The 13,375-nt window shown below is 36.3% G+C and overlaps 1 protein-coding gene across 3 annotated transcripts in view; it reads left to right on the forward strand.

Annotated features, from left to right (window-relative positions):
- Positions 1–13,375, forward strand: part of NLGN1 (neuroligin 1) — a 906,829-nt gene that overhangs the window by 498,769 nt on the left and 394,685 nt on the right. The gene's annotated exons all lie outside the window — the stretch shown is intronic.

The following is a 13,375-nucleotide window of genomic DNA, read 5'->3' on the forward strand; positions in this document are numbered from 1 at the left end:
AATGATGCTTATAATGGCAACATCCTTTGATAAGTGCTTATTTCTTAATCTGTTTCCAGTTTCCCAAAAGATCTGCTTTGTGAAGTCCCCATGGGGGAACCATTCTGTCTATCATACATAGGACCAAATAATTACTGTCCAGCTGATCCTTCTGTGAGCTGGGAGAATCCTGATAATGTAGAATAAAAGTCTCTCTGGTTCTGGGAAGTAGAGTCTCTCCTTTCAGATTGAGTTCTCTGAGCACCCTGTTGTGCAGTGTCTGTGAAAACGCTAGAAATAGACTTGCATTTCTATGGTAGCAGTTTTAAAATTGCTTGGGTGAGTTCTTCATGCCCTGGGAAGGCATTTTACTTTCATAGTATTTATGACCTTATTTGACATTTGTTAGTTTGATCCTACAAAATATGAACATCTGGAGCAATATTGGTGTATGCTTTATTAGCATATATTCTCTGACATTACCTATGCTTTTTCATTCTCTTCTTCATCCCAGTCTCTGGTCACAGTTCTCCTTCATACCATAGATGCTGACATGCTTCATTATAAGATGCCAGCCAGCCCTGAAATCTCCAGCTCTCTCAATGCCACCTCCTTATCTAGCGCCACTCCCATCCACTCTTCTCACCCAATCACCTTTCCCTCAACTAGAGACCTGAACACTCAATTATCATTTCATTCAAATAAATAGTCTCTTCCCTGCCACACTCATTGTTCCTTTTCCTTGAACTTGACTGCCAATTAGTGATCACAAACTGCCCTGATTACCACACTTACTACTAAACACATCCCTCAACCCTTCAGTACACACTACTTTTGTTTCTTATTCAACCTGTTTCCAGGGTCCCAAAAGATGTTCTTTGTCAGAACCAATGTTCTTTCATCCAGAAGTAAGTATCTTTCTTCCCTTTCAAATTTAGCTACTTTCTTCTTCAAACTCTCTATTCCACTGATCCCATTATTGTTTACATATTATTAAAATCTTCACCACATTTTTTACTCTTTTGCTGCGCAATAAGATTCCCCAAGATTCACTTTCACTGATTTTCTTTCCAGGCAATCCCTCTAGAGATCATCACCTGACTAGCATCTTGATGCCTCTGCAATAAAATCATAAAATATCTACTATCTTCCCAAATATCCATCCCATTAAATTAAGGTAGTAAATTTGGTGTCTTCTCTTGAAGAGGACATTGGCATATTGCTGTTGCCTTGTTTAGTTCCTATAAATATATCATTCAATAAACAACCTGCACTGATGTCCTCTGCAGTTTTGTAGAAACAAAAATTGAGATCCAAATATGAATAGCTGAGGTTAAATGAGTTGTTGAGCTACTAAGACTATAGTCTCAGTCACCAGTAGGCATGGCTTATCCCAATATAAGCAATTTTACTTTTGGAGTAAAATCCAATGACAATTTACATTTGGATCTCATTATGTCTAGGTTAGGTAAAATGTTATACTGATACCCTCATTTGGATGTAAAACAAATAAGGCATTCTTGTTCTAACTAGTGAAGGCAAGATAAACAACAGATATCTTGTAAGAGGAAAGTCCTGTTCACTGAACCAGATAAGCTTTAGGGACTCAATTCTACAAGTAAGCCATAGATTTCTTCTCTCTTTGTCATGAACATCTACCACTCATGTTACAAATCAATGCTAATAGAATAGCATGGTGTTCTTGCCCCCTTTAGACAACATGAATCATTGCAATCAATCAGATTTGCATTTGTAAAAGCCATGGTGTACTGTAAAAGTTAACACTGGAAAAATTAAGAATTCAAAAGCCACATGTAAAAGAAATGCTTTTCTAGATTATACTTGAATTATCATGATTCAATGGCAACAACAACAAAAAAAAATCCTAATAAAAGTTTCTGTCTTGAAAATTAGCTTTCACTGACATTTATAAATGGTAATTTCTCTGCCTAGGCATCTCCCTATTACTTGCAACAATTCTAAATTTTACTCATGTTAAGACCTTTAATTGTAAGTTATCCTGAAGATGTGCTTTAAATCCAACATTTTGCAATCTTTTAATCATTGAGATAATTTCATTTTATTGTGGAAATATACAATATTGCAGAAAGTAAACATAGGATAGAGTTTTGATGTTCAGTTTCTCTTTTAGGTATCAGGAGAAAAATACTGCATTTCTTAGTACCAGGCAGTGAGGTGCTGAAGCCAGCTGATTTTGGCTTTAAAAGGCAAATAGTGTGCATCTCTTCCCATTGTGCATTCAGAGATGTCACTCTGGTTGCTAGAAATTGACCATGGCAAGGTATTCACACCATAGAAATCAGTAAATGCTCCAAATCTCAGGGCTTTTCACCCCAGAGACCTGGTATTAAGCATTAACCAGCATACTACTGGTATTGCATATTAACATACATACAACTTCTATAACAATGTAGTAGCTTCTAGCTCTGGGGAGTCAAATGGACTGATCGTTGTTGTTGTTGTTGGGTGTGTATGTTTTACAGTTAACTAGGGACTTATTCATTTCTGTAGTAAAACTGTCACCATTAACTGTGAATCCTTTTTTAGTAGTAGGGTTGTATGCTACTTTGACAAGGTACCAACTACAAATATTCCCTGTAGTAAATGGAGTATCAGCCACAGGATCAACACACTTTCAAAGAGAGACTTCATAAACTACATTGGATTAAAGCTGTCCCAATGACTTTACACAAACTTTAAAGGAAAAATTGAAATTGTTCTATGGACCATTCAGATAGAGCTTTAAGAGAACACCAAAACAATAGCAACAATAAAAATGAAACTTGATCTGGGGTAAGGAGTTAGAGTGGTTTCAAAGAATAATAAAATTATTTAAAAATGTTAAGTGTTAAAGTAATTCAGGTCGGAGACAGAATGATAAACATGTACATCTCTGGATCTTTTAGCAAAATAATACAAGCAAGCAGCCAATTTTATTCCTTCAACTTTTCCTCCAGTGTACCATTCCCACCTCCATCAAACTGTGTGTTTCTATTAGTTAAGCAAAGGCAGAAAGCTTTAGAGGTTCTGGGGTAAATACATTTTAAAAATCGAAAATGGGGTCTTAGATAACATAAATTTTGTTGAACTTGATGTAGAATCAGAGCAATCAACACATTGAAAGTTCTTCAAACTAGTAAAAAATTTTCGGACTGACTTGCATTAGTAGATTATACTCAATGTTAAGAACAATTTAGAATAAGCATAGAACATTTTTTAATGGAACTTTATCATTGAGAACATAGGTAAACCTTGGCAATTTTTTAAACCACTTCTAGTTAAATTAGTCCAGCTAGATTAAACCAGGGCTGGGCAAACTATGACCAGCAGGCCAAACCTGGCCACCTAGCTGATTTATATAGCCCCTGAGTTAAGAATGATTTTTATACATTTTTAAATGGTTGAGAAAAAAATCAAAAGAATAGTATTTTTGTCATGTGAAAGTTATAGGAAATCCAAATTTCCATTAATAAAGTTTTATTGGAATATAGTTTCACCCGTTCTTTTACATGTCATCTGTGCTGCTTTCAGGCCACAAATCTGTGTTGAGCAGTTATCAAACATTATATGGCCTACAAAGCCTGAAATATTTCCTATCTGCTACTTTACAGTGTAAGTTTGCTTACCCATGGACTTAATGACACTTATTTTTAATTTGATATTTAAATTCCTTTTCTTTAACTTGAATCAAATTCGAGATCAATAATTTTCTTAAGGATATTAAATAGCTACATGTTAATTATGAAACATGTAAACAAAGAAATAAACGATGCATATGCAATCAACTGAGTTCATAAGAGATAATGTGTTCAGATTTTCCTTTTTCCTTTCAATCATCTCCAGCCAAAGGCTGTTGAGCAGCTGGTGAATCTTCTGCTTCTCCTCCCCAGAACAGAGAGGATAAAAGGGCAAAACTTAGGAGCTATTAAAAAGAGGTTAGCAAAGATAATGCTCAAGACAGAGAAAATAAAAAGAACTTATAATTATACTGTGTTCTATTTTTGAGTGCTAAAAACATTAATTTGTCAAATGTATACTTTAAAATGTGCCCAAGTTTTGTAAACTCTGTTTTGTTACTACTTCATTTTTTAAATACCAAGAACGTCCAATGATTGGAATTAACTGGACCTTCTCAGGACCTGACCGTGACTTTGGGTGCATCTGTTACAGTAGAGATGTGAATATGCCCTAATATCATTGCCCTGCTGATACGTAAATTTGGGTAACAACCCAGAGGAAAAGAAAGTAATTATTTCCAGATTAAGATTGGCCAAACACAGACAGAAATAGATTTTGAAAACTCATGGATTTTTTTGCATGAATCCCTTTAATTACTTTTCTTACACGGTATTATTAAATATGGTTTAGAATAGCTCTATCTCCATCTCTGTTCTTTTTAGGTTTTCATAAGTGTGGGAGCAGAGAAAAAGGGAATTTAACTTACAATTATTAACAGGCAAGATTTACTTAAGATTATGTGTTCAAAAATCAAATGACTTTGAATTCTTCAGAGTTTGAGGAGAAGACGGTCATGCAAAGTACAAAGATCCAGAGAGAGATCTGTTAACACTTGGATGGTGCAAAATTTATTTTCACCAGTAGAGTAATCTCCTAGGATGTCAGTAAAACAATTAAGGCTTGATTATCATTTGTTCAACATTTTACCCTGATAGAACCTCTGGTAGGGGAGCATGTTCTTTCCTGACATGACAGGAAAGAAAACTAGTAGTTATGAAATGACGTTTTCAAAGTCACAAAAGTGATAACTAATGTAGCCATGTTTAAGGCCAGGTCCTCTGACTCCAAACTCATGTCTTTTGGAACTACTGTTTAAGAAAACATCACAGAGTTCAAGAAAAGCACCTAAGAATACTCTTAAGACTTTTTTGATCATCTAATTTAAATAACATTTATTTAATGTTATTTGGTCTATAAACATCTAGAATACAGATTTATTTTTTCTCACGTTCCAAAAAAATCCCTTTGGTAGTGTTTGACACGAAATTGAGATTAAGAAAGCGTTAGAAGCTCACACATATATGCACTCCTTGATATTTGCATGTGCTCCGTAATCCACTATAGCTGGAGGAAGGAGATGAGGAGTACAATTAATACATAGACATGTTTCTGAAACCAGTAACTAAAAAAATAGAAATATAAACAGAATATTGGAAAAACTAGTATTTTTTTGGTTGTGTGTGTGTGTGTTTAAAAACAGTGGCTTGGCATTTCTCTCTATTGCATATTAGATTTGGATAATATAAAATTACACTTAAATCTGTTTACAATCTCATTTTGGAGTTTATTCCATTTGTTAGCTGCCACTAAAGAGTATTTCTTATTTTGCTTATTCAGGATATGCATATTCTGTATGTAAGACTTTGGTATGTGTGATCCTTATTTCTAAGATTCCATACAAAATGATAAAGGATTCTGTTTTGCAAAACTGAAGTATGAAATAGTAATATCTCTCTTTGTGGTACTCAAGACATCCTGATTTGATAATTTCATTTTGGAAACTTTATTGGGAAATGATCTGAATTTACACAGAAGAGTTAATTTCTTTTTCGAGAACAGGCCTTAAAATGCCGTTGAATTTTATTGATTTGCTCTGAGAATCACTGCACTGCCCTTCAAGAAATCTGAGCTGAATTGAAAGGACGTACTGCAGTTGCTGTGTCAGAGTCAGAGCCATTTGTCTCACAACATTACACAGTATATATTGAGACTTCAGATACATTTTGCTTGTCTAAAATACAGCTTTTACATTTAAGTCATTTTAATGGCAAGCTAGTATTAAAACTGACGATTGGATCTTCTGATGTGTATTTTATTATTAGTACTTTGCTTGGCATCCAAAATTTGGTTCCCTACAAAGATAGCCCTTGACAGAATGTTATTTGATTATCCAAATCAGTACTCACACTTTTTCAAGAAACCTTGAAGAAAATTAATTTCCTGTACTCTGCCATATCCCATACTCCTAACTTCTTTGAGCTTGAATACTTTTTCTTTACCTTTTCCAAATCTCATAGTTTTTCTTCTCCTCCTGAATAGGATCCATTAAAAGGAGGTGAGTTCACTTAGAGGTCACAGCTTCTGTCTGTTGTCCTGACCTTTCCATAGGAATACACACATGACTGGCCCATGTCTTACTTCTTTCCTCAACTGGTGAGGATTTCAGAATTGACATAGAAATAGCTTATGTTTGACACTGAAAATATGATTTTTCAGAGAGTTTATATAAGAATTTTAAAAATGTTATATCCCAAAGTTACAGGTCAACCTGATTTCATAACAACATTTCATGATAGTTATTCTTACATAGACTTTCTCTCCACAATATGGAATAATTTAAGGTTACATTTATTATTACACATGAACTTTGAGTAACCTGTGGCTACTCAACCCACTGTTCAAGTTGGCAAGCCTCTGGCAACTATATGTTAATATTTGATTATGGTTATTTCAACAGACTTTATAGTCTTATTCTTTTTTATTACTTGGAGATAATCATAGAGTAGGCATGGAATAGTGAATTTTGGTTTACTTCTGGGCCAAGAGAGAGCATGATTATAATTATATGAGACTATAACTATTCTGTGAACCCACAGCATTAAATCTAGAGATGATACCAGGAGCATTCATTTAGCAAAAATGAGTTTTGTGAACTACTGTGTGCCAGGCACTGTTTTGATGCTGGAAACAGAGCATCAAAGGGAGGCTTAGTACTTGTATTAAAGAGGTCTCGTGGGGTAAAACAGATAAACACATAAAAGTACTGTGTGTTTACTGCTATAATAAAAATGCTATAGGAATTTGGGGGTTTACCACCCAACTTGGCTTGAGTGTGTCATAGCATTCTATGCAGATGAATGGCACTGTAGAGGTCTGGAAAAGTTTAATGTGAGGAAGAGACTTGTGAAGTAAACAGGGGACAGGTCAGAAAAGGCATTGCATGTTCTGTTAGGAATTTATCCCGGGGAAAAACGGAGAGCATTGACGGGCTTTTTGGAGGGTAACGGCCTTATTAGATCAGATCGGCAGTAATCCAGGAGGAAAACTGGTGACAGGATCTAAGGAAAAGGGATTAGTATGGGGAGGAGAGGATTATCAGGAGAGAGAACAGACCAGACTTGGCTACTGACTGAATGAAGGGAGTGATGGAAATGGAGTACTCAGGGTCAAGAATGGTGTGGACAGATGACGAATGTTTTAACTTTGGTCATATGTGCTATGTTGAAGAGCTTTTGCATGGTAAAGATAATTTAATCTTTGTACTTTGATGATCTGAAATACATTTATGTAAAACATAAACATGTTTCTCTCAATTATTTAACAAGTAATGCTCTATACTACTGCATTTACCTATTTGTTACTAGAGGGGACAGATCAAAGCTGCAGATTGGGGAGAGGTGATTAAACAGTGAGAATTATCTATTGGTGAGGCCAGGCTTACATATCAAGGTAGCTGTGCTCTAGGTACAGAATATAGAAGAGAAAGTAGGAAGGTATACCTGTGGGCAAGGAACGTCGGAGGGGCTCCTGAAACAATGAAGCGATTGCTGAAAGCTGGGACAGTTAGTCTTCTATTTTAAAGTCTCAAATGAGAGTTGGTGTCAGTCTCAGCCAAATTCCTTGAAATACTGTCATATATTTCAGGGAGCTGTAAGGAGATCTTTTATTACATCCTTTCAAATCCTGATGTGCCCTCTAGAAGTTGGCTTTAAAATACTTGTAGTCTTTTTTCCCCAGCACAGACTCAGAAGACTTTTTTTTTTTCCATTTCCAAGCAGCTACAAAGTTTACTTTTAAAGTAGAGGTTTACTTTTCTAAGAAATTTTTGAAGGACTCCTGTATGACAGTACAATTTAAACTTTTAAGAACTTCGTAATAGATTCAACTTATAGGACTGTGGGCTGCCAATTTTATTTTATTATTTGGAAAGTCAAACTATCAGTGGCTTTCGGTTTGCATATTGGGCTCCTTTTGTTTCATTATTGCATGGCCTTTTTAAAATAAAAGAGGTATATGTAAATATTTCTCTTTCTCATTTTTAATCTCTCCTTTTATCTCTCCCTTTCCCCTTTCCAATTTCAGTTTAGCAAAAAATTACTCTTGGGCTAGTCACATTTAAGGCATTGTGCTAGCCCTGGAAAGACAAAGAACCTAGGAGGATATCTCTAGGGTGAAGGGGTTAGAATCTCTTTGTCCTGGCTTCTCTCTTCTTAACTTTCACCTCTTTCTATTTTGCTTAATTTTTCTTCCTTTTTTTCCTCCTAAATGAAGTATACTTTTGGGTATATGTGAAAATAAAGTGGTCTTTTTTTTTTCATTTAGTTTCAAGTACACAAGCATGAATATGTGATAAATAGGCCCATTGAATGTTTCCATTTCAGTATGGCAGCTAGAGGAGGATATGGAATCATATCTTGGGGGAAATACCCATCCTCATATCTTCAGAATTTCAGGGGAAGAGATACTCATATTTCTTTTCTGGGCCACTTTTTTTTCTAAGAGGGAATGCCTTAGACTAGCTCTGACCACACAAAGATATGTTTGCATTTATGATTCTGCTTGCTGGTCAACAAAGTGATGGTGATAAGATTTGACAGAAAATGCCAACAGATACAGAACAAGAGCAAGTTATTTTCAGGTAGGTAAAGGAAAAGCTTACAATAGCACACAATGATTCCACAAGACTGGTGATATTACAGTGTTCCTAGTGAGAGGACCAACCTGCCCTGGCTTTCCAGGCCCATAAAGAGCCTGATATTGCTGCTTCTGCCCTCTTCTTGAGGTGAGAATCCTATCAAAATTTTGGAAAAGCTCCTCTTTCTAGTTTCACGGGGCTTTAAACCTCTGTGGCTCCTCCTGACAATAAAGTTCTGGCTACCTGCCTGATGCAAAGAATTAGGTAACAATTTCAGTATTTCCCTGTCTGTTTACCTGGGTTCTCTTTCCCATGTGGACTATCACCATTGCAGCGTGAGGCCTTGGGCCTGCCAGAGGTCTAGTCCCGCAGATTCCAACTTCTGTTAGTTTTTACGGATGAATGGCACTGCAAAGTCTTGTTATTTGTTTATTCTTGTTTTACACAGTTTAAATTTGCAACTTCAGCTGAATTGTTAAAAAGACTCTAGAGTGAGGAGAGCCAAAGAGTCCATATTAGCTTCCAACCCCAATTTGAACTGCCCACTTAAAGCAATACGTTAAGAAAGATTTCAAGGCTTCATACTGGTTCACTGAGAAAGAGCTCTGGTCCATTATGTATTCCACAGACAAGGGAAGGGAATAATGGCATGCATTCCTGACATTTCCCTTTCCTGGTCTAGCACCATCCTAAATCTTTAAGAGAGAAGAGAGACCTCTTCTGTGGCCCTCCCTTCTCTCTTAAAGGGTGGATGTGATAAAAAATACATCACTTGGGGCATTTCAAGCAAGCACAGAAATGTTTGGTGAAAATAACAGAAGACATGGATCCAGCAGCACTTTCCCTAGCAGGTTTGCCTGTATAATTCCAAAAGAAGTCTCAGGGCATAGCCTTTCCTTGAAGCAAAATGTCTGTCACTGAATGGTAGGATTTGTGGGGTTCTGACAACTCTTGTCTAACAGAAATAAAAATCTCTTTCATCAGCTTGTGGGTAGTCTCTGAAATTTAATCACAGGGGATGTATTCCTGAGTATACTAGGAGACTGAGCTCTACTGTGTAAACAGAATGTAGAATTAAAGAACTCGGACTGAGAGCAGACACAAGGACAATGGATTTTAATACTATTGTTTTCTAGTTGAGGAAACAAAGGCAACTTAACCAATAAATTATCTTTAATTTCAAGGGGAAAGAGAACCTGTATTTGTTCACTAGTTACTGTAGATTGTTTTATAGATTAGGAAACTGTAGAGAGTTTAAATATTGTGTTTAACAACACACAGCTAAGTTAGCGCCACAATCAGAATTTGAATCCAACTTTTTCTGGTGCCTAAACCTATGTGCCCTTTGCACTTGTTCGCATTGTTCTCTTTCATTAGCATTTTTTCCATCCATTCTCCTCCCTATCCCATTCACTTACTGTGTGTGTATCTTACTCTACTGAAATCTGATCTCTTCTACTTTGGACCTTAGTAAGATTCTGATTAACTAATTGATGATTTATATTAATAGTTGATGAAACTCAATGCCTTATGACCTTTACTGTGTACCTACTTTGGGATAGTCTCTAAGGATATAAAAGAAATGTCACCCCTGCCCTGAAAAATTCCAGAGTAGCCCTGTGCTTCCATCTATCTAGTCAACCTGTCACATTTTTGTAAAAAAATTTGTGATAAAATTGTTGCTACATTTTTTCATCTTTCCCATGATGGAGGCAAAACAGTGGGTGATTCTTTGGGCTATTTCAAATCTACTTTTTCTATAACACTGTATTTATTTCCCTTCTGTCTCCCCTTTTTAAATTAAATATTTAAAATGTTAGCCAGGCATAATAGGTGCACCTGTAATTCCAGCTACTCAAGAAACTGACACAGGAGGATCACTTGAGCCTGAGTTCCAGGCTGCAGTGTGCTATGATCGTGCCTATGATTAGCTACTGCACTCCAGCATGGCTAACATAGTGAGACCTCATCTTTAAACAAACAAACAGACAAACGAAAAAAAAGAAAGAGTGAGAGAGAGAGAGAGAGAAAGAAAGAAAAAGAAAGAAAGAAGAAAGAAAGAAAGAAAGAAAGAAAGAAGAAAGAAAGAAAGAAGAAAGCAAGCCACATTATTGAGGCTCTCTTTAATTAATAAATGCTTGAAAAGGTCTTTGTAAGCCACAAATAGTTACTAAATAAATTTAAACTATCTACTTCTATGGGTTTGGGCATTTTCCCACAAGAAACAGTTGAAGATCTTTCCAATCTCCCAGGCCTGGTAGTCATTAAAACTTAAAGAAGTATAATTGGTGACATGAAATATCCACATCTTATTGTTCCTGGTCAAGCTCAACAGGCAGGAAAGAGTCAAAAGTCAGGAAGCCTAAAGCTCTGCTTCATTATAAAGAAACGCCACCACCAGCACTTCTCACATTTCTTTTGGAAAGAATATTTAAGTGTAAGGATATTTTCCCCAGCAATTCCTTGTTATTCATATCAAAATGTTATGTCAAGTTGATATCCTCTTACCGTGAGGCATCACTTAAAATACCTACCTATAGCTTTGTCCAGTTAGTGGAGAATACTTCATTTGTGGTATTTCTAGGAGTCCAGGATTCTACAGAGAATTTCTTCAGAGTTAAGAACAAGCACTCTACTTCCCCATTTCCCTACATTTCTGTATTAGAGCTGAGTCCTCCTCTCTCTTTTTATCGCATGTAGAGAGTTCTTAGGGACTATGAAAGAAATGAGGATCCAGGAGAAGTTGTAAGTTAGGTTGCTTTATCTCTCTCTCTCTTTTTTTCTTTTTGACAGAGTCTTGCTCTGTCACACAGTCTGTAGTGCAGTAGCATGATCTCGGCTCACTGCAACCTCTGCATCCCAGGTTCAAGTGATTCTCCTGCCTCAGCCTCCCGAGTAGCTGAGATTACAGGCATGCACCACCATGCCTGGCTAATTTTTGTATTTTTAGTAGAGATGGGGTTTCACCATATTGGTCAAGCTGGTCTCGAACTCCTGACCTCAGGTGATCCACCCACCTCGGCCTCCCAAAATGCAGGGATTACAGGCATGAGCCACTGTGCCCGTTAGATAGCTTTATCTCTTTTACCTTTCAATCTACTATAGAGCTAAAAGAGAAAACAGGACAACTTTTATAAAAATATTAATTACTGCATGTTAGTTGAAACTCTAAAAATAAGGCACAAATAAGGGACCATTTATACGAACTAAATTGGAAAAATATATATATTTAAATGGTAATACCTAGGCTAGTTTGATTGCAGTAAAAACATCACACATATCTGGTGGTTCTTAACCCAGAATTGTGCATTAGAACCACCTGGGGAGTTTTTGCAGCTTACCAATACCAACCTTCCACCTCAACCTCAAATTCTGAGTAATGGAGTAAAACAAAGGATGCTTTATGAAAGTAATTTTTATAATATCTTTAAATAGCCACACAAAAATGTTTGTGTTTTCAGACCTCACAATCTCACTTGTGGTAAGCTATCTTTAAAAAACTGGAAATTAGGAAAAAGCTGCATGAGAAAAGCTCAGAGTTGTTTATTATTTTAAAAATTTTAAACAGCCTAAATATTGAATGTACAATATAGTAATTTCTATCTCCATCACTCCATACTCATTAATATAACAGCACCTACCTATGCTGGTTTTAAAGTATTTCTAGTGCAGAGTTGACTATGAAATCAGGCATGGTACAGCCTACGTGTAGCAATGTCTATAACTCTAGTGGGACTGGCAAACTCAGGGGCAATTAATATTGATGTAATTGTGGAAATTACGTTAAAAAATAAACACTGCTTGTAAACAACTAGAAGGAAATAGAGAAAAATGAAAATAATTTGGCTTGTTGAGATAATGGCATTGGGTAAGTTATTTTTCTTTCATTTTGAATTCTGTTAACATAATTTTGATGTCCATAAAAACATTTTTAATAGGAACTATTGGCAGGCTAAAGATGTTTTTAGCTTTCTTAATTTATCTAAAGATTGAAATGTAATAACATCAACTGGCCAGACTCAAGTAGCCTAAACCCAATGTTGTAAGAATCATTAGTCTTTTACTCTCACAAAGTCTCCCTCTCTTCCAGTGAGGTGGGAAAATGGATCATTTTTCCATTACTGGCAAACATTTGTATTAGAACATTGTCTCCCAAGATTAACATTATTCATTTTAAGGAAATAACTAGCGTATGAATTGCATTCTATTAGCTAGTCATTAAGTCAGGAAGTCCTTGCGGAATGATTCAAGGAAAGTCAGATTTGGTTCGGGGGAAGTTCAGTTAAGATATATTAAAGAAAAAAAAAAGCCCAGAGAATGGCATTTGGCACCTAGAAGAGAAAAGCGACTTGAACTTCAGTTTAACCCTGGGCTTAGCCATCTTTTTGATGATACATTTTCCCCAGGGACCTACACTGCCAATCATCCTTTATCAGAGGACTTTCCCAAACAGAAGCATCTCATCCTTCGGGCCTTTCCCTGAAAACAGTTCAATTCAAATAGGGATTTGTGTGTATCCTGTGCCAGGCAGAGTCACAGTCCCTGGTGTCCTAGACCTTACAATTTGAAATGAAGACTCTTACTCCATTTCCGCTATTGAGCAATCGGTTTGCCTGGAGAAGCTAATGGTTGCTGGGAGATTATATTATGTTCTCACCTTCCAGTGGTTACATTTAAGTACGGACTTCTCAAGGGAAGCTTCGATGCAACCATCCTCCCCAC

Source organism: Trachypithecus francoisi, unplaced genomic scaffold, assembly GCF_009764315.1.
Source record: "Trachypithecus francoisi isolate TF-2019V2 unplaced genomic scaffold, Tfra_2.0 Lachesis_group0, whole genome shotgun sequence".
In the NCBI taxonomy this organism is placed as follows: Eukaryota; Metazoa; Chordata; class Mammalia; order Primates; family Cercopithecidae; genus Trachypithecus; species Trachypithecus francoisi.